Consider the following 24,862-nt stretch of genomic DNA (forward strand, 5'->3'; position numbering starts at 1 on the left):
TGGCATATTGGCGCACGTTTTTAAGGACACACCTCAAATATTTCCACCCCTCCCACCTAAGCGCAAGCCAGTTGATGTTAGACAGGTAAATTGCCGAAGCTGTCGTAAGGGTTGGAAAATGCCAGTGCGCCAGTCTTTACAAGACGAAATTGCATTTGCCAGCCCAAAACAGAGCCCCTATACTCTGAGACACTTTGTGAATAGGGGCCCTGGCCTCTCAGCTCAAGTAAGTCAGGTTTCGCTAAGGTCTTTATAGTAGTTCTGTCTTCACTCTCTGTGTGGGTCCAGGAGTCTGGCTGGCCATCACCACCCCACACAGAGATACCTCATGCTGAAACTATCCAGAATATGTGTGTGTCACCTGCTCCCAGTCTCATAGCAGCAGATAGTATGGGCCAGTTTCTCAGACACAGGTTAAGCCTATGCCTGGACAAAGAAGCACATTTAATTGAGATTCTCCATTGAGAATGCTTTTTAGTCCAGGACTAGTCCAGGACTAGGCATAATCTGTGTCTGGGAAACCAACCCTATGAGTTATACGGGTAGTCTCACGTGCTAGGCTTCTAGGCCCTCCTTTTTGTCATCACTAATGCTACAACAAAGGAATCTATACGTACCCTACTTAATCATCTTTACTGTATCTTGACTTCTGTCTATGAGGTGTGGTTATGTGGGTTGCTCTCTCTCTTCATGTATGCCCTGGGATTCCCCCTTCCTTCAGATGCATGTGAACTGTCTGCATCTCCCTACAGGGAGTCTCAGTCTGCACCATGAGTCTGTGGCTGGGCACAGAGAGACCAGCCACCATATTGTGTGTGTGGGTGTGTGTGTGTGTGTGTGCCTGCATATGGTGCCTTTGAGACTGTGACAGCAACACTTAATCATTTCCACCTGTAGATGATTCCAAAGTTAGTAAGAATTCTACTGCTGTGATCAGTTTGACGCAGTAACATTCCATTCCAACTCCTCACAGCAGTTGGTAGAAACAGCTGTGTTTTATTAAGCTGCTCATCTCTGATATTGTGATTCTGTTTCCCTCCAAAACAGGTGGCAGCCGAGTTGTCCCAACAAACATAACGGGCATAGTTGACTGAGAGTTCAGTAGGTTCTCTCTCTCTCTCTCTCTCTCTCTCCGACACACAAACAAACAGACACGTACACAAATAAACTGCAATTTAACAGGATTTAATTGAGTCCTGAAAATCCCATCAGGGACACATCATTTTATACCCTCAATCCCATTTCCCTACTCCATGGAGGGGACAATCCCTGCAGCTCACCATCAGAGACGTCACAGTAGCACCAGACACTTTGCCTTTCTGACAAGTATAGATAGATAGACCTATAGATGCACACTGAGTGTACAATACATGAAAATGTAAAGAATGTAAGGTTATTTGTTGATGTGAAAATAAGAATTTACAGATTTTAAGTTGTGTCATTAGATTTGGGGTGGGGTGGGGTGGGGTTATCATAAATTCTGGTGAAAAGAATGGGGTTCCCGACGAAAAGGTTTGAATACCACTACTTTAAACCAAGAACCGGTGTGTTAAACCCTTATGTAAGTGAGAAGAAACATGGGAGAATTACAGGGAAATTGCCTTTAAATGTCAAGTGCAGTATGACGTCTGCACATTGCGGTTTGTTTAAATCTAAACTACTACTTTAGCTAGGAAGGCTTTGGGAAACCCAGACTCTTGACTGAACCCTGTGATTGAGCGGATGACACTCCCGCCATGAGGATCCATAGCTCCAGATAAGTGGGTGGGTGGGGGGGGCTTCTCCTGGAGTCCCTCGTGGTGCTGATAAGTGTGTGAGTGTGAGTGAGTTGTCTCGGCTTGTCCCCACTTGTCTCCGCTGCGTGCCTCGCCATTCACTGGCCGCTGTAATCCAGAACCCCCTGCTGCTTCTTTGCCTTTCAGGCCAACGGTAATCCACTGGCAGCTATTGGCATCCCACTGAGATATTAAATCAGACACGCAGTCGCAGAGTCTCTAACTGGGCTTTCCATTCTCCAAGCAGTGGCTGTGACAATCCACAGAGTAAGGGCTCAGACACACCAATAGCATCTGCTGGCCCAGAGTACTTAGCACCTCTGAATGTAATTTGCGAACCGAGTGCGCACTGATTTAACACGTAGTATCGCGTGAAAAATGTTGGCAGTCCGACGTCTACAGCGGGTGGTCCCTAAAACACAGCGGGCTGAACGATCTGCAGATAAACGCTAGATCCACATTCGGTGCGATGTGTGCAAGCCTTAAAAGCGCTCGGCTAACAGTTATCTTTGGTTGTCTTGCTTGGTTTTATTTCAGTGGTGCAGGTTCTAGTGGATTAAAGTGAGCAAGAAGAAATCAATCTCTGACTTTCTTTTGTTGAGTGTTCCAACTCCCTTTTTACCTCGAATTCGTCCTTTTGGAAGTTTTTCTTGCTAAACCATTCTCAAGGTTCTAGCGTCTGTTGGTACTCTCAACAACAGGAATGTGGTTTCTATTGATTTTGATATTTTGGTGTCTGTAGGCTATTGTTGAATGATGAGCCTGATATTCTTTACCTCTTGCCTGTCATCTTGGGGAAACATGGCTCTTCCATTCAGTTTAGTAGGAATTTATATGCTTGGCCAAAAGAAATCAGGACTGTTATATGCTTTACATCCTACCAACATACATAATCTTGGGGAAATATAGCTCTTACATTAATTTTTTTGTGTGCATTTCTTAGCTTGGCCCAAAGAAAGAAAGCCTTAAAGTTCTATGTGGTTATACCCAGCAATATGCATCTTGGTTGGCTGTCTATGATACAGGCCAGGGGCATGATGATCCACCCATCAGGACCCGCCTTCTTTTCCCATAGTGCAGCTGTCTGCCCTCAGAGGGCGAAGGGTGCCCTAGGGGCATGACTTCATAGCTGCGGTGGTTGTGCAGGGTGGGTTCATAAGGCATGAAACTCTGGATGTGGAGGGGTACCACATATTGCACAACACCATGCCCAGATGGAGTACTCACTACATTTACATTTACATTTAAGTCATTTAGCAGACGCTCTTATCCAGAGCGACTTACAGTTAGTGCATACATCACTTTTTTTTCATACCCCCCCGTGGGAATCGAACCCACAACCCTGGCGTTGCAAACGCCATGCTCTACAAACTGAGCTACATCCCCTGCCGGCCATTCCCTACAGGCCTTGGCCCAGCTGGAACTCCCCTCCATCGCCATATTTTGTTCACTGACTTGTTTTGAGTACTTTTGGAAGCTAGTAAAATGGTAGAATGGTTATATACACTCAGTGGGTTACATACACTCAGTTGGCCAGTTTATTAGGTACACCACCCCGTTCAGGGAAATGGTTCGCTCCTACAGACAGTGAGTCAGTGGCCGTGGCTTGCTATATAAAGCAGGTAGACAGGCTTCGAGGCATTCAATTACTGTTCGATTGAATGTTAGAATGGGCAACACTAGTGACCTAAGAGACTTTGAGCGTGGTATGATCGTCGGTGTCATGCCCGCCGGTTCAAGCATCTCAGGAACGGCCGGCCTCCTGGGCTTTTCACGCACGACAGTGTCTAGGGTTTTCCGAGAATGGTGTGACAAACAAAAAACATCCAGTCAGTGGCAGTCCTGTGGGCGAAAACAGCTTGTTGATGAGAGGTCGAATGAGAATGGCAAGAATCTTGCAAGCTAACATGCGGGCAGCAAACAGGCAAATAATGGCGCAGTACAACAGTGGTGTGCAGAACGGCACCTCGGAACGCACAACTCGTCAGTCCTTGTCACGGATGGGCTATTACAGCATACGACCACACCGGGTTCCACTCCTATCAGCTAAACACAAGAAGAAGCGGCTCCAATGGGCACCCGATTACCAACACTGGACAATTAAGAAATGGTAAAACTTGACCTGGTCAGACGAATCCCGGTTGGCAGAGTCAGGATTTGGCATAAGCAGCATGAGTCCATGGCCCCATCATGCCTGGTGCCAATGGTACAGGCTGGTGGCGGTGGTGTAATGGTGTAGGGAATGTTTTCCTGGCACATGTTAGGTCCCTTAATACCAATTGAGCAACGTTACCATGCCCTGAAGAATTCAGCCTATTCTGGAGGCAAAGTAGGGGTCTGACCTAGTACTAGGTGTACCTAATAAACTGGCCACAGAGAGCATGTACAGTACACTGTGTATACTTGCAGACTAAACCTTCATTGACACAGGCAAGGCATGCTTCATAAAGGCTATGGTCCAACTAGCATACTGTACTAGCTAAGCATAATACTTAAAGTTCCCAATAGACTCCTCATTATATGTAAAATGTTAGTGTAGATATTGAGACTGAGCCTTATTGTATACCACCCCCCAATGATGACTGGACCAGAGAAAGACTGCAGTTCAGTGAAAGGCTAGACTGTTAAAGTACCAGTGTCAAACCTGTGGTTCCAAACCAGGAAGAGCTGTACAGCACCAACTGTTGCCTCACACAGCTGTCCAAGCTATCCACATCTGGCCAAGCATGCTGGCAGGACAAATCCATGCACAGCGCTAGGCAGAATGCTGTGTGTATACACACACTCACACCTACAAAAGCTCACAGACAAATGTGTGCGCGCACATTTTCACTAACAAGAGCACGCACATACACACACTATTGAGGTGTGAGACCTTGGAATAGGAACACCACCACAGAGATACACAGCTGGACAGCAGTGGACATCTGGCCTGACTGACTGACTGACTGACTGCCTGACAGAGAGCAGCAGTGAATACTGTAGTGAGTGGGGAAATCATTACCTAAATGACCTCTCTACCGATCATGATAGAGAGTGTCTCACCCTAACCATGCTGCTGTCAGTTGAAAACAGCTGACCCTCAGGATAACTGATCTCAGTCATCTCTCAGTCTGTCACTCATCAGCTGATTGGATAAACAGAGTTTAGTGTGTGTGTGTGTGTGTGTGTGTGTGTGTGTGTGTGTGTGTGTGTGTGTGTGTGTGTGTGTGTGTGTGTGTGTGTGTGTGTAGACATGTGCGTGCGTGTGTCTATGTAGATGTGGAGAGCACCTGGAATACGGCCCTCACATATAGTCTCATAGTTCACAGCAGGATTATGGATGAAATGGTGGCCAGGGGGTCTGGGTGGGAGGCAACTCTCTAGGAGAGTCAAAGTCCCCTTCTCTTCCTGTTCCTCTTCCCCAAAACCTCCAGTGGGCCCCCAGCCAGACCTCCCTCCAGTGAGTCTCATATATATATAAAGATATAATATGCTCACTGTCTGTTTGACACACAGTAGGCTACACACACATACACTTAAGAAACATGTTCGAAAACCCCAACCCCTTGAAAACATTCAAACTTTCATCCAGCCCCCAACCAACCCCCTCCAATCCAACCCCCCTCAGAAAGTAAGAGTGTGCCTTGGTTCATAATGTCATGTTTTTTAATGATCAGGCCTCCTCATGGGTTTGTTAACTGTATTCTGCCTTGGCAGGCCTCAGCCCTTTTTTCCCTGGCTTGGTCTGGGACAATAGGGCCCACGGGAGGCAGCCAATCGGGAGAGGCTCTGTCCCAAACCCGCTCGCCTCGCTCCCAATGTGCACACAATTAGGCGCAGGGACAGAGCAATTGCTTAATTGGAGGAAAATAGCCTCTTTATCCAGGCTTCTGCCCACACAGATCATCTGCTGCCCAGTTTGCTCAGTACTGTGGAGCCGTCCTGGTCTGCTATTGGTTTGGGGGCTTGGCCCTTGAGAGCGACGTTGAATTAAGTTTCGTTAAATTGGGAACTGGCAACATAACAATGGTGATATTTCATGACAGTGCCGTTATTGGATCCCAGTGTTGTTTGTTCACCTGATGTTATGAGAGAACATTGTGTCTTTAGGGTTTGCAATAGCACAATTCTGTTTGGGGCTTTGAATATTGATAATGTATCACAGTAAATTGATGTGATGGTAGAAAGAATACCGATAGGGTTCTGATTCTGGTTCTGGATCTGATTCCATTCCATCATCTTGTAGAACTGAAATCCTTGACATGCCCCGCACATATGGCTTCACTATTTGGGGCGACTCAACCCCACAAGGAGAGCAGGCCTCGCTTGCCATGCGCGCTCTGAAAATATGTGTTTCTGGGGGGAATTCTACTTTTTGAAGGGTGTGACTGTCAAGCAGACATTTCGTGTCCCTATGAATATGAGGAATGACACGGTGTCTGCGTAAACTCTACAGACGCTGGCGGTGCACGTAGGCCTACGCCATGGCCATCGTAGAAAGATATGACAGGCAGTCCAGGCGGAGCGGCGGCGCCTCTGGACAACGCCGCAGGGCTGGCCACCGCTGTGGATTTAGAAATTAGGTCAGTCCGCGCTGTCCTCCTTGAACTCTGCCCATTTCACATTTCACCGAGTATCTCGGACACACAAGACCACATTTACAAACATCAAATATACCACGGGAACGAACTGCCAGAGCAAACGATGTAACGCCTATATGTCATCCAGTGTAACAATAACCCGACACACAGAGAAGGATAGAGGGAAGGATATAGGGGAGTTTTAGGCTAAAGGCAACGTGCTTACCTTAGGGAAAAATCCCGTGGATATGGCCGAAATGTCTCCGATTTATTCCCTCTCCGGCAACAAACTTTCCACTCAGTATTTTTGTGCAAAAGCCTTTCCCTTGCAATTCTGTAATGTTGTCCTTGTTCGAAGCACTAAACGAAGCTGACACGTCTAAATAAAATATTATGTGTCGAGTGAGGCGGTCCGTTCCCAGACCATTGGTTTGAAAAAGAAAATGGAAAATTGAATAAAACGAAGATGATAAGACTCCTCCACAAACAATAAGAGATAATAGTATAGTGTTGATGTCAGTTACCTGGGATGAGATAATTTCACGTCACCAGAAACCCGTTAAATTTAGGCTAAACACCCAAAACTGTATCCATAGTCTAAACTGTTCCGTTTTGGAAAATGAAGATCACTGGTTGTAAAATGTGCATCAAAATTACGCGTTCGGTTTCGTCTTGGATTCAAAGTGCATCGCTTAATGACAACGCTGGTCAATTAGGGTGTTCAATGGGTGGTCGTTCTCCAGGGAGTAGGCTATAGGAGGGGTGTGCTGGGAGATACAGAGCCGAGAGATGTCGCGAGGGGGGGTCTTCTTCGCTCGTTATGTTTCCAGATGCCGACTCCCTGTGGTTACAAACGGAGGTGTTGTCCTTATAGCTTTATATTATTATATTTCTCCCTGCCTCTCACTCTCTCTCTTGCTCTTTTCTGTTCTCGCCTATTCAGCCCTCAAGGAGACGTGATTGGTAAGGTGGTTTCCCCGTGTCCGTCTGAGAGGACCAGAGCCAGCCCGTGATCTCCCTCTCCTTGCGCGCAGCGGACTAGCCCCGGCTCTGCCAGCTCAGCGCATGCTTGCTGCTCCGCCCATCCACCATGGGCAGTCAGTCCACAGCTCCTCTCAAAACAAGGCTCTCTCCCTCTCCCCTGGACATACCTTTATCTTTAACCCTCTTTAACTCTTACAATGAACCATACAGAAAATCATAAGGGCTATTTATGTGTTAGGAGACAATTGGTTTGCATGTTTTTATGCATCTGTGTTAGTGGACACGTCTCTGTTTTCCCAAGTTTAAACAGGAAATTGCTGAGCTTCTTTAAAAAAAACTCCTTGCCACATATTTGGTGCTCATATTTAACCCCTTAACTTCTTTATATTCAACAAACGTGTTTCTTAATTGTTTTGGTGTCTTTTAAATGACATTTGCTTATTTTCTATTCAATAGCGTTTAGTTTATTAGAGAGGATGGGAGAAAATAGTACTATTATAAATATACCTATATAAAGGCCTATCTTTTTGTCTAATGTCATGTTATTGTTATTCAATTACTAAATTAATTTAGGAAATTACAGGGACCAAACAATGTGCTTAGGCTACCTAGCAAGTCTATGAATCCCTAATACAATAGGCGGCACATACCTAGGCCCATAGCCCTAATAATGAGGTAAAATTATTGCAGTGCACCATTAGGCATAGCCCACTTGTGTTGCTTAGGGAGAACTCCGATACACTGCCTCCGGGTACCAAAAACCCCAGAGCAATAATGGTGTTTCAGGTAAGTGTTTACCAGCAACATTGTTTTACCTCATCCAACCACCAGAGGGCGTATCAGTAACAGTACATTTAGAATTTTAATCTCCAATCTGGTCCTGAGCTACAAAGTGAGCAGGTTTTTGTTCCAGCCCAGCATTAATACGCCATATTATCTTGATGAGTAGTTAATAATAATAATAATAATAATAAATGTTTTATTGTCACATGCAGTGAAATGGGTTGTTTCACAGGGTCAGACATAGTGGTACAGCGCCCCTGGAGCAAATTAGGTTTAACTGCCTTGCTCAAGGGCATATTGACAGATTTCAGATTTTTCACCTTGTCGGCTCGGGTATACAAACCAGCGACCTTTCGGTAACTGGCCCAACACTCTAACCGCTTGGCAACCTGCCGCCCAGTTGTGTCCGGTGTTTTAGTGCTGGGTTGCACATAGGTCTAGCTCTCGCAAGACTAGGATTGATGATCAAGTGCAACATAACTTCATAATTGATCATGTAAATGGCTGAATGTGTCTGTCTCGGGGCAAATATGGGTAAATATGTATGGGGGCAAACGTTAAGTAACAATGAAGTTATGTAACGCTCATGTTGCACAGACATCTTTGGACCTAGTGGCTGGTACCTAGTGGTACATCCAAAAATGTTAAATTCATAAACAATTACCCTCACACTAAAGTACACAACTTAACATAGCCTATATAAATGTGTCAATAATTATTATTGATGAAAACAGCCATACAAACAGGTTACTTAAGGTGAACAGTAAGCGGTGTGTATCGCCACAGCCTCCAGACAAGCAGTTATCACATTACTCTAAACATAATGGCAGGTTGACAACATTACTTGACTGTATAGCCTTTATGTGTAGGCCTATGTGCATAAAGCAGCTTGTGTGAACCTGTTATATTAGAAACTTTTAAGTAAATATATGCAAAATACTTGTAACAGATAACATTATAACATATAACAATAGCCCCCCAAGCAACATGTTCACACACATATTATGTTCATGTTAGACTGAAGGATATAAACATGATATAAACACAACTAATGAATTATATTCCTGTTCAACTGTGTTGCCTTCGTCCTTTTGTGGTATTATGCCAGCGTCCCTGTCCCTTGCTGTCCCCCAGGGCCTGTGTGTGTGTGTGTGTGTGTGTGTGTGTTACCAGTGAACTGGAGGAGCAGTGTAGGCGTATGAACAATGATGACTGGTGCAAGATATGTAATAACAGATTAATGATCACCTTTGCCAATGTATGTTAGATTTGTTGCAGAGGGTTTTTTCCTGTAAAACTTATCCAGTTGTTCATATGCTTTATGACTAGGTAGACTACTGAATAAATACTGTTGGGAATGCTCAGATTCAGGTGTGAAGGGTAGAATCAGAAATTAGACTGGAGTCATGCGTTTAGGCTCTTAATAGTTAATCATATTAGTTATGTAATAGGCTACATTGCATATAATTATGTGTGTAGGCTATGACACTAACAATGTTCTCTGAAATAATGCAAAATGCTCTAATAATTCCTGCCCTCCATTTATTACATGTATGTTATTCAGTAGCCAATGGGCACAATATTAAAGTTACATAGGAATATGGAATAGCCTTCCTAGATAATGTCTCTTTAGTAGCTGAAAATAGTTGTGTATTGTCAATGTCATCTGCAATACTGTGTATGTTGCATGTTGCATCATGCTGTAGGACATGCGCCAGGTCTTCCTTTTCCATAGCAGGATCTAGCCTGACCACCCAGTGAGCTCCTTTAGCCTAGAAGCAAAATCAGCTGACTGTAGGCTTTCATTTTTTTTATCAATGAATCTATGTCCAGCCTATCTATTCAGACTTTGTCACAGAACGCTGTCATGATGTCATATAAAGACTATTAATCGCTAATAGCATAGGAAAATCAATAGCTTGGGCGTGTCAATAAGTAGCTAAATGATCCTGTGCTAAATTTGCAGTGCCTGCAGTTTTGGGAGAAAGATGGCGCTATACTATAACGTCGTAATAGCCTGTCATGCAACATTGTACACAGCAGCAGCAGCAAGTGTAACAATTGTTGCAGCAGCGAACGATCAGCATTCAAATTTACCAACATTGTAACACACGTTTATGCTACACACATTTCCGGGTGCAAGGGTACGGCTCCCATTTTGTGGCTCGAGCTCTGTTCTGCTCGCACAGCACGCACCAACAAGGCAGGAGTGGCGATTAGGTAACTCTCCTCCTCCTCTCCTACAACCAAAATGGTGAACACATTCAGCTGTTCAATGTCAGCCTCTTTCTCTCGGCGCTTTTCCCCTTCGCGCCCCCCCCCCAACAGTTTGTTGCTGTTTTTGTGAGCCCAGCCAACTCGTCAGCTGATCCCGCTTGTTCGCTTCATAGTGGTGAGAGGAGACCAGTGCACGCCCCTACAACAGACTGGTTTCGACCGCTCTATCGTTCACATTTCGAAAAATATCGTAGATTTAAAATAACAAAGTGATGCATGCAAACATTATTTTTTTATGGTAACTTACATGGAAAATCCTCATAAAAAAAGATATTGTCATCAGAAATGTAGATTAGGCTACTAGTATTCCAGATATGACATCAATGATCGTTATAATCACTCAATGCGGACAATTATACATTTGTGGCTATCATTTAATCCACCAGACTCGTGCCTCGCCCCCTCCAGTGTAGATTTAAATAGTCCTTTGTTTACATCATGCAGTCCCTCTGTCCGCGGAAGGAGGCTTTTGATAGTGCAGTGTGATTCCTACCAGCTGTTTCCCGCCTTGAAAGACATCCGATCAGCTGCAACTACACACATACACACGTACATGCAGAAGGAAAGAGAGAGAGATTGAGAGCGCCACACAACGAGGGAATCCTATCAGCTGGAAGTAGAGTAAGATTACAACTCCGAGCGCTCTGCTACTACATAAGGAATTTTCCGAATTATGAAATTATTCTAGATTTATGAGCAAGGGAATTTGCACCTGAAACTGGAACAGATTTAATTGGCTAATTCATTTGAACCGGGAATTGGGGGACACACAACTGGAGAGGAAAGCATGGAGTATTTCATGGTACCAGCACAGAAGGTGCCCTCCTTGCAACATTTTAGGAAAACGGATAAAGAAGTGATTGGGGGTCTTTGCAGGTGTGTATGCACTTTTACTATTTCGCCTTATTTTATATGATAACAATTTGTTTATCTCTGCTTGTGGAGCGCACTTAGCGACTGTGGCGTGGCAACATGCTTGATATGATCTGTATGTTATTGTGTACTGTACACGACCCACTGTCAAGGAGCGAGACAAATATGATCTTTATTGAAAATCGATTAAGTACTCATATTAGGTAGAAGACGATTCAGTGCATTCCTGTGTAACGTAATTTTACCATTACTTTAGCGAAATTGAGACATTTAGTAGCTAACAAACATACCCCACGTGGTTACATGCACAACACGCTGCTACGAGAGATTCCTGGCTATTTTGATATTTTCCCAACGGTTACGTTATGTTTTCGATAAGCTTACTAATTTACATAGGCGCAGGAGAGGTTGCACATGCATAACAAAGGTGTCGCACCAGAGTTTAGCTCACACGTAAGTCCTAGGGGGTACTGTTTGCTCAGTTCGTTGGGGAGCGCGCTGAAGTTATTGTGGGCAGTGCGGCCATGCTTGTGCTAAAGTGTTGGGGGATCTTGCGTAGTCTTCTTTCCAGGAACTTCACATTTCCTGATAATTTATGGAAATTCACGGCGAAAGTTTAAGTAATCGCATTTATGCAACGAAATCACAGTTTCGCTGGTATTCTTGGCCACATTTTGGTGCACTCTAGTGCCATATGCACTGCGTCTTTCATCCCGCAGCTCAGCCATGCTGCGGCATGGACAGAGGAAGAAGTCGCATTGTTGTAATGGCGGAGGGCTCGATTAGTGTGTTTTTGAACGCGGTAGTGTGTGGGCGCGATACATTCTAAAACAGATTGGTACGTTTGAGATTTATTGTGTTGCCGCGAGTCATTCCGCAACCGATTGAGAAATGTAATAGAGGGGGTGTGTATGGTGGAAGGCCAGTCGATGCATTTGCAACCTTTTCTAGACAGGGGAGGTGGAGATGAGGGATAAAGTGTGGTCTGCGCACGTGGTCTGGGAAATGTAGTTCTATTTTCGAATTGTGTAAAATTCTGAATGTAGGATTTTGTATAAAATTGTGCAAGCAACACTCAATTCTTTATGGCCATAATACATTCTCAAACATAATTTCTCACTTACAAATATATATTTATGATAATACATTAATATGTTTATGTTACTGTTGCAATAATTTGAATTGTATTTATTTTCATTGAGAACCCTGTTGAAAGCAACTCATGTAATATACTGTTCCTAGTCTGTCAAGCTATGGTGGTTGTATTTGTGAATGGGCTCGCTAGTCGCTACCACCCAGTCGTGATTTGGCAGAGGCTGTGTTTGCTGGCTGGTTTCTGGGATGTAAGGAAGCAGCAGACATGGTCTCTCTCCCCATCTGTGTCTGCACAATTGTTCCCTGTGTTTGCTCTGAGGCAGCTGAGTCAGTACTGATAAGAGCCTTGCTACAAGAAAGCGTCCAAGTGATACTGCCATTAGATACAGAGGATGTTAGTGGAAGTTCAATTATACATTTCCCATCCCAAATGGAATATGTGTGGGAGCCATGCTGAACAAATCAGGATGACGAATGCTTTTATGGTTGGAATTCTCACAGGCTGTGTTCCGTGGGTTCAGAGTTCTGAAACAATGGGGTTTGGCCAGGGGATCTAGCAGGAAAGTCAGCATTGTGTTGTGCAGTGGGCCATGTGAAGCGTCTGCTAGGGTTTTATAAGAAAACCGCATCAAAGCCTGTTCTGCACTTTCATGCTGTTTTCTCAGGGCATAGTCAGCTTGGTACATACAAAGCATGGCACATGACATTGTTGTTACTGTATTTCTAGCATTGAAATTGACCATCACAGTGGATCTGTTTTGAAAGCTCAACAATGCTTTGTTTTCTGGCCTGTTTTGATAGTTCATACTTAGCTACACTGTTCTCACAGTAGGTTCATTTATGTTTGGCGCAGTGGTCTAAGCGTGCTAGCTGTGCCACTAGAGATCCTGGTTCGAATCCAGGCTCTGTCGTAGCCGGCCGCGACCAGGAGACCCATGGGGCGGCGCACAATTGGCCCAGCGTTGTCCAGGGTAGGGGAGGGAATGGCCGGCAGGGATGTAGCTCAGTTGGTAGAGCATGGCGTTTGCAACGTCAGGGTTGTGGGTTCGATTCCCATGGGGGCCAGTATGAAAAATAAAAATGTATGCACTAACTGTAAGTCGCTCTGGATAAGAGTGTCTGCTAAATGACGTAAATGTTTTGAATATATACTCCATTCAAAACTGGCCCAAAAAGGTCAACTTGTGACTTGAGGTCAACTTGAAGAGCTCGCTTGATATCTAGACCTTCGACCCCTAGTGTGTAACCTTACGACCTCTTCTCTTCCTCCCCCCAGCCTGGCGAACATTCCCCTGACCCCCGAGACTGCGCGCGACCAGGAGCGGCGGATCCGTCGGGAGATCGCCAACAGCAACGAGCGGCGGCGCATGCAGAGCATCAACTCCGGCTTCCAATCGCTCAAGACGCTCATCCCCCACAGCGACGGAGAGAAACTCAGCAAGGTGGGTCCGAGGGAGGAAAGGAAGGGAGAGAAACTCAGCAAGGTAGGTCAGACTTTGATTTGACTTGTTTATTAGATAATAACAAATGAAAAAACGCATAGCAAAAGACAACGTGCATTAATGAAATCATAAGAGGACACAATAAATGCAGAAAAGTCCGCCACACATTGTGGTCCAAGAGAGAAGGAAATGGAGAGAACTTTTAGCAAGGTCAGATAGGAAGGAGTTGGAGAGATCAGTCAGACAGGGAAAGTGGGATAGTAGGTTAAAGTCTAGAGAGGTCAGACAGACAGGGAAAGTAGGTTAAAGTCTAGAGAGATCAGTCAGACAGGGAGATTGGGTTAGTAGGTTAAACTTGAAGCTTTAAGGTCAGATTGCCATGCCTGTTCAACTCCCAGTACATATGATTCTAGATATGTAACACGTACTGATAAGTTGCTAGCAAGTCTTCCCTTTGAAGTTGTACAGGCTCTTGTTGCTGCTATGTATAATTTTGTCGTAGTTGAATCAGTGTTTACTCCTCTACAGGCGGCCATCTTGCAGCAGACAGCAGAGTACATCTTTTCTCTGGAGCAGGAGAAGATACGGCTACTGCAGCAGAACAGCCAGCTCAAACGCTTCATTCAGGTGAGACCCAGTCATCATTTGGTGTCACCAGTAGTTCCTACCAGCACGTGGATCTCTGTGCTCAGAATCATTACTTAGTTTTTTAACAATAGTAATCTGGCCTCAGTAGATGAGAAATGTTCTACTCTTCTCAGCGCTTAAAATTCAGTTTACATTTCTGTGTCCATTCCTTAGTTCATAGACTGTTCATCAAACACACTGCAATGGAAGGAATCACCCGCCGTAGTCCAAATCAACCCTATCTTAGTCCTCCATGACTGACTCTCCCTCCCTCGTTTCGCTCCCTCTCTTGCTCCAACAGGAGTTCAGCGGCTCCTCCCCAAAGAGGAGGCGCGGGGCGGAGGAGAAGGATGAAGGGATCGGTTCCCCAGACATTCTGGAGGAGGAGAAGACGGAGGACCTGCGGAGGGAGATGATGGAGCTGAGACAGCAGCTGGACAAGGAGCGCTCTGTCCGCATGATGCTGGAGGAGCATTTGAGACAGGAGGAGGTAGGAACAGAGATGCACAATCACAACAAGGAATTGTCAGGACACACCATATTCAGTGTTTGCACAGAGTGATTGAAGTACTTGAATTTGGAGCTCAGAAAATCAAGTACTGGAAAACCTTGAGTTGAAACTCAGATATTTCCTCAATTTGGTCCTTGAAAAAGCCTTAATTATTGTAAGCTCTCCTGCTCCGATATAATTATCCATTGATTTTATTTCTATTCAGTTTTTGTGAGAGATTTAGACACTTTCGTTTGTTTCCCACCATTTCAATTGACAGGTGTTGGGTTAGTTTGTTGCAGTAAAACCATTTTATGAGGACGACAACTTGGCTTTCCATACAAAGCGTTCCATTACAAAGGAAACTGATTTTCGGGGTTGCTTTCTCATTTGAAAAAACATGATACAAACCCATCAACATCTCAAATGGCGAGGGTGAGATTAATGCTACTGCTAGGCTACATGGACAGGGTGAGATTAATGCTACTGCTAGGCTACATGGACAGGGTGAGATTAATGCTACTGCTAGCCTACATGGACAGGGTGAGATTAATGCTACTGCTAGGCTACATGGACAGGGTGAGATTAATGCTACTGCTAGCCTACATGTGAGATTAATGCTCTGCTAGGCTACATGGACAGGGTGAGATTAATGCTACTGCTAGCCTACATGGACAGGGTGAGATTAATGCTACTGCGTTGCACTCTACATGGAAGGGTGAGATTAATGCACGCGCCTACATGGACAGGGTGAGATTAATGCTACTGCTAGCCTACATGGACAGGCTTTATCAGTGTGTTTGTGTCGCCAACATCTCTACCGCCATACGTGCATCCAATCAATTAGAATGGCAATGCATAGTACCATTGGGAAGGCCTATAAAAGAAATGCATTAGTTTTAGTGGTAATGCACACTCAGGGATTGAAATTAAGCTGTCAATGGCACTTGCCCATATGGTAAATTGGGAGCAGTTTTAACTTGCCTGAAGATTATGATCACTTGCCCAAAAATTTTATTTTGTTTTACCTTCACACATGCCATAAATTGAATTGTCTTTCACTCCAACATATGGGCATGAAATAACATCTTTGGGAAGCTAAAAAAAATCGCCAGCTACTCAGACTTTTTACCAGCCCCCAAAAAAGTTCTGCCAGATATAGACCAAAAAACTAAAGTTTGCATCACAGAAAACTCATAAACATGCTTTGTTATATCTATTTAACTTGCTGAGACAATCATGTGGATTATTTATACACTCCTCACTGTCTACATGAGCCTAATAATAGCCAAGTGAAAAAAATATAATTCTATTTTTGGCAAACTATCCCTTCAATGATGAGAGGCTCGTGATGGAGTTGCTTTTTCCACAAACCTTTTTCTCATGGCAATTTTACTGCTAGCACACTGGACAGCTAAATCAAATGAATACTCAGTCTAAACTGAAAAGCAGTTGCTTGAGTTGCGAGCTGATTTGCAAAATGAAGGACTGCAAGCGCTACCTGGGCAAGTCAAACTGTCTTTCTCACTGTCCACATTTACTCCCATTTTAACAGTGTGTTTTTCCCTTAATATTGAAGAAACTTTCAAAGTTCTTGAAATGTTCCGTATTGACTGACCTTCATGTCTTAAAGTAATGATGGACTGTCATTTCTCTTTGCTTATTTGAGCTGTTCTTGCCATAATATGGACTTGGTCTTTTACCAAATAGGGCTATCGTCTGTATACCCTCCCTACCTTGTCACAACACAACTGATTGGCTCAAACGCATTAAGAAGGAAAGAAATTCCAAAAATTAACTTTTAACAAGGCACTCCTGTTAATTGAAATGCATTCCAGGTGACTACCTCATGAAGCTGGTTGAGAGAATGCCAAGAGTGTGCAAAGCTGTCATCAAGGCAAAGGGTGGCTATTTGAAGAATCTCAAAATATATTTTGATTTGTTTAACACTTTTTTGGCTACTACATGATTCCATAGGTGTTATTTCATAGTTTTGATGTCTTCACTATTATTCTACAATGCAAACATTTTTAAAAGTTAAAATAAAGAAAAACCCTTGAATGAGTAGGTGTGTCCAAAATGTTGACTGGTAGTGTACATCAGAGAAGACTGAAATATAACAAAGCCGTTTGACATAGAAACACTGGATTTTGGCTGTTTAATTTTTTATATGTATATATATATTACGGGAAAAAATAACATTACACCCATGAGGCCACTAGAGGACGATTTGATCATTTGACTTCAGGAAAGGGGTACTACAGTGGGGAGAACAAGTATTTGATACACTGCCGATTTTGCAGGTTTTCCTACTTACAAAGCATGTAGAGGTCTGTAATTTTTATCATAGGTACACTTCAACTGTGAGAGACGGAATCTAAAACAAAAATCCAGAAAATCACATTGTATGATTTTTAAGTAATTAATTTGCATTTTATTGCATGACATAAGTATTTGATCACCTACCAACCAGTAGGAATTCCGTCTCTCACCAGACCTGTTAGTTTTTCGTTAAGAAGCCCTCCTGTTCTCCTCTCATTACCTGTATCAACTGCACCTGTTTGAACTCGTTACCTGTATAAAAGACACCTGTCCACACACTCAATCAAACAGACTCCAACCTCTCCACAATGGCCAAGACCAGAGAGCTGTGTAAGGACATCAGGGATAAAATTGTAGACCTGCACAAGGCTGGGATGGGCTACAGGACAATAGGCAAGCAGCTTGGTGAGAAGGCAACAACTGTTGGCGCAATTATTAGAAAATGGAAGAAGTTCAAGATGACGGTCAATCACCCTCGGTCTGGGGCTCCATGCAAGATCTCACCTCGTGGGGCATCAATGATCATGAGGAAGGTGAGGGATCAGCCCAGAACTACACGGCAGGACCTGGTCAATGACCTGAAGAGAGCTGGGACCACAGTCTCAAAGAAAACCATTAGTAACACACTACGCCGTCATGGATGAAAATCCTGCAGCGCACGCAAGGTCCCCCTGCTCAAGCCAGCGCATGTACAGGCCCGTCTGAAGTTTGCCAATGACCATCTGGATGATCCAGAGGAGGAATGGGAGAAGGTCATGTGTCTGATGAGACAAAAATAGAGCTTTTTGGTCTAAACTCCACTCGCCGTGTTTGGAGGAAGAAGAAGGATGAGTACAACCCCAAGAACACCATCCCAACCGTGAAGCATGGAGGTGGAAACATCATCATTCTTTGGGGATGCTTTTCTGCAAAGGGGACAGGACGACTGCACCGTATTGAGGGGAGGATGGATGGGGCCATGTATCGCAAGATCTTGGCCAACAACCTCCTTCCCTCAGTAAGAGCATTGAAGATGGGTCGTGGCTGGGTCTTCCAGCATGACAACGACCCGAAACACACAGCCAGGGCAACTAAGGAGTGGCTCCGTAAGAAGCATCTCAAGGTTTTGGAGTGGCCTAGCCAGTCTCCAGACTTGAACCCAATAGAAAATCTCTGGAGGGAGCTGAAAGTCTGTATTGCCCAGCGACAGCCTCAAAACCTGAAGGATCTGGAGAAGGTCTGTATGGAGGAGTGGGCCAAAATCCCTGCTGCAGTGTGTGCAAACCTGGTCAAGACCTACAGGAAACGTATGATCTCTGTAATTGCAAACAAAAGTTTCTGTACCAAATATTAAGTTCTGATTTTCTGATGTATCAAATACTTATGTCATGCAATAAAATGCAAATTAATTACTTAAAAATCATACAATGTGATTTTCTGGATTTTTAGATTCTGTCTCTCACAGTTGAAGTGTACCTATGATAAAAATTACAGATCTCTACATGCTTTGTAAGTAGGAAAACCTGCAAAATCGGCAGTGTATCAAATACTTGTTCTCCCCACTGTATGTGCTTGAAGATTTTTTATATAGCCTCCTGAGTGGCGCAGTGGTCAAAGGCACTGCATCGCAGTGCTAACTGTGCCACTAGAGATCCTGGTTCGAATCCAGGCTCTGTCGCAGCCTGCCGCGACCGGGAGACTCATGGGCGGCGCACAATTGGCCCAGCGTCGTCCAGGGTAGGGGAGGGAATGGCCGGCAGGGATGTAGCTCTGTTGATAGAGCATGGCGTTTGCAACGCCAGGGTTGTGGGTTCGATTCCCACGGGGGGCCAGTATAAAAATAAATAAAAAAATGTATTCACTAACTGTTAGTCGCTCTGGATAAGAGCGTCTGCTAAATGACTAAAATGTAATGTAAAATGAAAGAGTCCTTGAATTTGACTTGCCAATGTAAGTACGAACCCTGTGTATCTGATTAACTACACTGAACAAAAATATAGTGTTAGTCTCATGTTTCATGCGCTGAAATAAAATATCCCAGAAAAAGCACAAAAAGCTTATTTCTCTAAAATGTTGTGCACAAATTAGTTTAAATCCCTGTTAGTGAGCATTTCTCCTTTGCCAAGATAATCCACCCACCTGACAGGTGTGGCATATCAAGAAGCTGATTAAACAGCATGATCATTACACAGGTGCACCTTGTGCTGGGGACAATAAAAGGCCACTCTAAAATGTGCAGTTTTGTCACACAACACAATGCCACAGATATCTCAAGTTTTGAGGGAGCATGCAATTGGCATGCTGACTGCAGGAATGTCCACCAGAGATGTTGCCAGAGAATAGAATGTACATTTTCCTACCATAAGCCACCTCCAACGTCGTTTTAGAGAATTTGGCAGTACGTCCAACTGGCCAAACAACCGCAGACCACGTGTATGGCGTTGTGTGGGCGAAGTGGTTTGCTGATGTCAACGTTGTGAACAGAGTGCCCCATGATGGCGGTGGGGTTATGCTATGGGCAGGCATAAGCTATGGACAACGAGCACAATTGCATTTTATCTATGGCAATTTGAATGCACAGAGATATCGTGACAAGATTCTGAGGCCCATTGTCGTGCCATTCATCCTCTGCCATCACCTCATGTTTCAGCATGATAATGCACGGCCCCATGTCGCAAGAATCTGTACACAATTCCTGGAAGCTGAAAATGTGGCAGTTTTTTTTTTTTTTTTTTTGGCCTGCATGCTCACCAGACGACAGTGTCACCCGTTGAGCGTGTTTGGGATGCTCTGGATTGACGTGTACGACAGCGTGTTCCAGTTCCTGCCAATATCCAGTATCCATGTGGTGATGTGATTTGAAGGTGTCAGGCGCAGGAGGGTAAATAACAGAATAACGGGTTTATTCCGTTGACACAGCGGTACGCAGCAATGCGTCAAACACTCCAGCGCACTGGAAACAACAAGGCACACGGGTGAATATCCCGGCGATACAAAATACAAGCGCTCCACCGAGCTAAACTAACCTCCACAATAAACAATCACACACAAAGACAAGGGGGCAGAGGGAACACTTATACAGGTACTGATGAGGGGATATGAACCAGGTGTGTGTAATAAACAAGACAAAACAAATGGAATGATGAGATGAGGAGCGGCAGTGGCTAGAAGACCGGTGACGACGAACGCCGAGGCCTGCCCGAACAAGGAGAGGAGGCAGCTTCGGAGGAAGTCATGACAGCACAGCCATTGAAGAGGAGTGGGACAACATTCCACAGGCCACAATCAACAGCCTGATCAACTCTATGAAAAGGAGATGTGTCGCTGCATGACGCAAATGGTGGTCACACCAGATACTGACTGGTTTTCCAATCCACGCCCTACCTTTTTTTAAAGGTATTTGTGACCAACAGATGCATAGCTGTATTCCCAGTCATGTGAAATCCATAGATTAGGGCCTAATTATTATCTCAATTGACTGATTTCCTGATTCTCAGTAAAGTCTTTGAAATTGTTGCATATTGCGTTTATATTTATGTTCAGTATATAAAGACCCTATTGTGTCCAATCCAAGGCTTTAATGACCATACTCATTAGCAATGTTGCACAGAGATGCAAAATAGATGACTGTGCATATTCAATAATGGCCGTGTTATTGTCTCCAGTCTGAGTCCTACCTCTGTTAACCACTCAGGTCTGCTGTGTTGTGGTCGGTGGTACTCAGCCTGAACATGTGTTAGGAACTCACTCCAAGCAGCAGGAGAGAGCCAGCACCACAGCTCACAGCCCACAGGTGAGAGAAAGAGACTGAGAGACATACAATCACACTCACATATCAACACACACACATTAATGATATGACTGACATATGTTCTGATGTGACATACATTATTGTCTCCAGAGGCGTCAGGAAGACTCTAAATCGCCACAGTGGAAACACATCAACACAACCCGTCTGAGAATGACCTATAGCTGAGCTCAAGGTTTACCGTGGTCAACAGCTCTGACACATTTCCAGTCGACTCTCTCCATTACCGCGCACAGATCACTTTACGTTTCTAACACATCCTTGAGAGCCCGGGAATCATTCCTAGAGCCCCATATTGTTTTGTTTTTGCCTGATTCTGTTTTTTTCAGGTTTTCGCTCTCAAAGTCACACATGTTTTATAGAAAAACAACACAATTGGATGTTTTAAGTCCACAACATTGCTTAGACCACACCAGGAGACAACTTTTGAGGTCTGGAAAAAAGAAAGGTTGATTTTGGGGTGTAGTTACCCTTGAATTGAACTGCACACCAGCCAGAGACTGTTGTTTGGGTAGCAATGTTTCTGTAGCGCTCATTTGATTGCAGAGTTTGCCAAACAAATGGCCACTCGATTTATGCAAATAATCATGATATCATTCTGCCAGGTAGGCTACTTTTTTAGTTAACGTGTAATTTAAAGGTTTTGGGGAAAACCTTTCCATCTACCAGAAGACTGTTTTCATTACATTAGCATCATCGCTAGCGGCTACACGAAGTGGTAGATAAACGTGCACACACAGACATGGACATTCCTGTGCCGTTGCCTCTTCAGAAAGTTGAAGGAAAATACGAATCACTGATGCATTTTGTGCGTCAGGATAATCTCGGGCAAATGAATGTATTTTCTAATAAATGTAGTTGATTTCCAGCTAAGTTCAATACATTTTTGAATTTCGTTTTAATGTCTGGATTCCGTCATTCCGTCAGCGTTCTCCTCAACGCAGATTTTTATAGGGCCCTAGAAATCCCTGTCTCTGCGGTGACTGTCTCTCTCCCCCTCTCCCTCCCTCCCAGTGGCATCTCAGATTGAATAGGGAACAACATGATGACAAACAGTGTCACTTGGACTCAGGCTGCAGAACATTTAGTGAGAGGAACATAGTAAGGTCTATGGTTAGTGTTATTGTTGTTCACCAGAGGGCACCAGAAGCTCCTAGGAAAGAGGTGTTGGGAAGATGAGTGTGCTGATATATTTTCTTGTTATTACCTAAATAATAAAGCTTGGATATAATCTGTTGTAGGTCATCATGGCGTTTTAGGATGACTGAACCAAATGGCTTGCTCTTTCTAAAGATCTGCTTTTCATTGAGTGAAAGTGTCAGACAGCGTGTTTTAGGGGATCGGTTTGGGCAAGGAGAGGTGCAGAATCACTCATCTTGATCCCATGAATATGTAGTTATTTGGGATGGAAGGTGATTTGTAGATCTGTGATTCTGTGCAGTCCGACTCTAATGTAGTCACTCTCTAACATGCACAACGTATATCTCTGTGACCTCTTCATCCTCCTGTTCCTCCAGGTGGGCCCCTAGGTCACCACCCGCCCCCACCCACCACGCCACGGTCATCGTCGGCCCCCGCGCCCCGCCTCCCCATCATGTCACCGTGGTAACCATGGGCCCTGCCTCGGTCATCAACACAGCATCCACGTCTCGCCAGAACCTGGACACCATTGTGCAGGTGAGACATGGAAGACGGTCAACAGCTGTGGAGAAATTGTAGTTCTATCAAATGCAGGGAAAAAAACTGTTCGCTCTCTGAATTTATGGGGAATTTAGCAACTGTTATCTTTTGGTATGCTGCAGATAGATTTTTCTTCAGTCAGGTGGCAATTGTCAGTGCATTTCCACGTGTGAACACCAGATGGTGCTGTACTCACTGCGTCTGCCACTGCTGTTTGTCACTCACTTTCTGCTTCCTTCCATATCTCTCTCTCTTTCCCTCCACCTCCAGGCCATCCAGCACATTGAGAGCATCCAGGAGAAGGTGGGGGAGGGAGGAGCAGCGGCGGGCGGTGATCGTCACCCAGGGACGCGCCCTCACAGACACAGCGGGGTCCGACACGGCGTCCGACAGCGAGGGGCCAGAGGACTGCTCACTGCCCTGAGGCCTCCCATCACACACAGGGGCCACGAGAGGGGGCCCTGTACAACACCCACAATACTCTGGCTATATGGACATTTATTAGGTTGGCAAGACGGATCAGACTCACACACACACTGAACTAGGATAGTCTACTGTAACCGGATACTTACACATACACACTTCTTTCTGTCTCTCTCTTTTTTGCTTTCTTGCTTCTTCTCAAACCGGACCAAAACAATCAGTAGAAAGGTGATGGGTTGACCTGACAGTTCCACATAGCTCAAGCAGCCAGCAGCCTTCCCATCGGTCACGACGCACCCATCCAACCCACTCCCTCTCTGGGACCTGCTGCTCTAGAGGGCTGCATGAGTAGAGGTCTCACACCCAGTTCCAGCCTGGTCCCCTGGCTCAGTCGTCCAATGGAGACTCTTTTTCACCTTCTCCAAAACCAACCAAGCAATTTATGCCCAGCGAGCAGGAGAACGCGCCTGGATAGGAAAGGTGTACCCCAACCAGCAGCACAGCCATCCCAGGCGACCCCATACCCCCCCATACTAGAGATCATCTCTCCAAGAAATCTTCTACTTCCTGTATCTCTTCACCATATCTCTGCCCAGAGGGGATCTCCCCTGAGCGATGAGACACTGTGAGCATTCAAAGACACATTCTGAATCAGATCCAACACACCTTAGTAAGAGAAAATGTTGTCGATTTTCTGTTTGACTTCACAAAGAATTTGTAAGAGTTTGCGTTAGAGGTTTTCCTTTTGATCTTGTGTTCTCTGGTGGATAAATCACAGGGATTGTACTGAAACGTGACAACACAGAAAAGGCCCCATATTGACACAGCTAGAGGTCGCTATCTAGTCTCTGTTCATTTCAGTGGTGCTGTTAGGAGACCAAGCTAAAGCTAGCTTACTATGGAGAGGAGGAGTGCACTTACGCTTCCTCTTTCTCTTTTTTACTGGGCTGGGTTCCCAGTACACATTTATGTAGGCCACACTCTCCCCTAACTACAAAAAAGTATGTTGGTTCCCTCAGTAGTACAGCACAGAACCTGTATCACTGATTCACCTTTTTGTCTGTTGCTTCGGACATTTTGGCATCTAGCTTGTTGTATAAGTTAATCGATGGGTACGTCTGAGTTTTTAAAACCTTTTCTGTGTGTTTTTGCTCTTATACACATAGGGTAGGCTGGTGTATCCAGCTCCACACTGTCATTAGGTGGGTTGTGTTCGGGGCGAGGAAAGCCCTGTATTTGGGACAGGCCTCTTTTTGATATTGTAGGAGAACACACACACCCTCCTGTGCAATTAATGGTCCCGCATCTTATAAAGCTCCTCCCATCATCTGATAAAGCTCCTCCCACAATTTGTCTCTGAGTTTTGGGAACATCTCTCTGATGTTTGTGAGTTTAGATCCTGAACGGCCAATGATATCGATTGACTGAGCATTTCACTCTATGTATTCACTAATAGGAACAGGCGTCCTGAACGGGGGCAGGGCAAACACTGGTATCACGATACTACTCGGCATCGTGATACTTGGCTTGGTATCACATAATTAGTCAAATGTTGATATTGTGACAACCCCCACTGAAAATAGGCACATTTTCTTGCAGTTTCCAATAAGTTTTTGCGTGTTTCTGCGCGAAATTTTTTGGTCACCTTTTTGGGCACTCACCAGTTAGCATCCCTGGCTATTGTCGGTTTTTAATATTGTGCTTTTGAGCGTGTATCATTCTCTCTGTAAAGTCTGTCTTAA

General features: G+C 44.6%; 1 protein-coding gene and 1 pseudogene across 1 annotated transcript in view; one reads left to right on the forward strand and one right to left on the reverse strand.

Moving 5' to 3' along the window:
- The window catches only part of LOC121551532 (zinc finger protein GLIS2-like), a 62,305-nt gene extending 54,909 nt beyond the window's left edge, over positions 1 to 7,396 (reverse strand). Inside the window, exon 1 of the mRNA XM_041864230.2 lies at positions 6,564 to 7,396. The gene's annotated coding sequence lies outside the window, so the exon portion shown is untranslated. The remainder of the gene's footprint in view (positions 1 to 6,563) is intronic.
- Positions 7,397 to 10,445: 3,049 nt separating this feature from the next.
- On the forward strand, positions 10,446 to 23,465 carry LOC121570727 (annotated as a pseudogene).
- The last annotated feature ends 1,397 nt before the right edge of the window (positions 23,466 to 24,862 follow it).

Source organism: Coregonus clupeaformis, chromosome 7, assembly GCF_020615455.1.
Source record: "Coregonus clupeaformis isolate EN_2021a chromosome 7, ASM2061545v1, whole genome shotgun sequence".
NCBI classification, from domain to species: domain Eukaryota; kingdom Metazoa; phylum Chordata; class Actinopteri; order Salmoniformes; family Salmonidae; genus Coregonus; species Coregonus clupeaformis.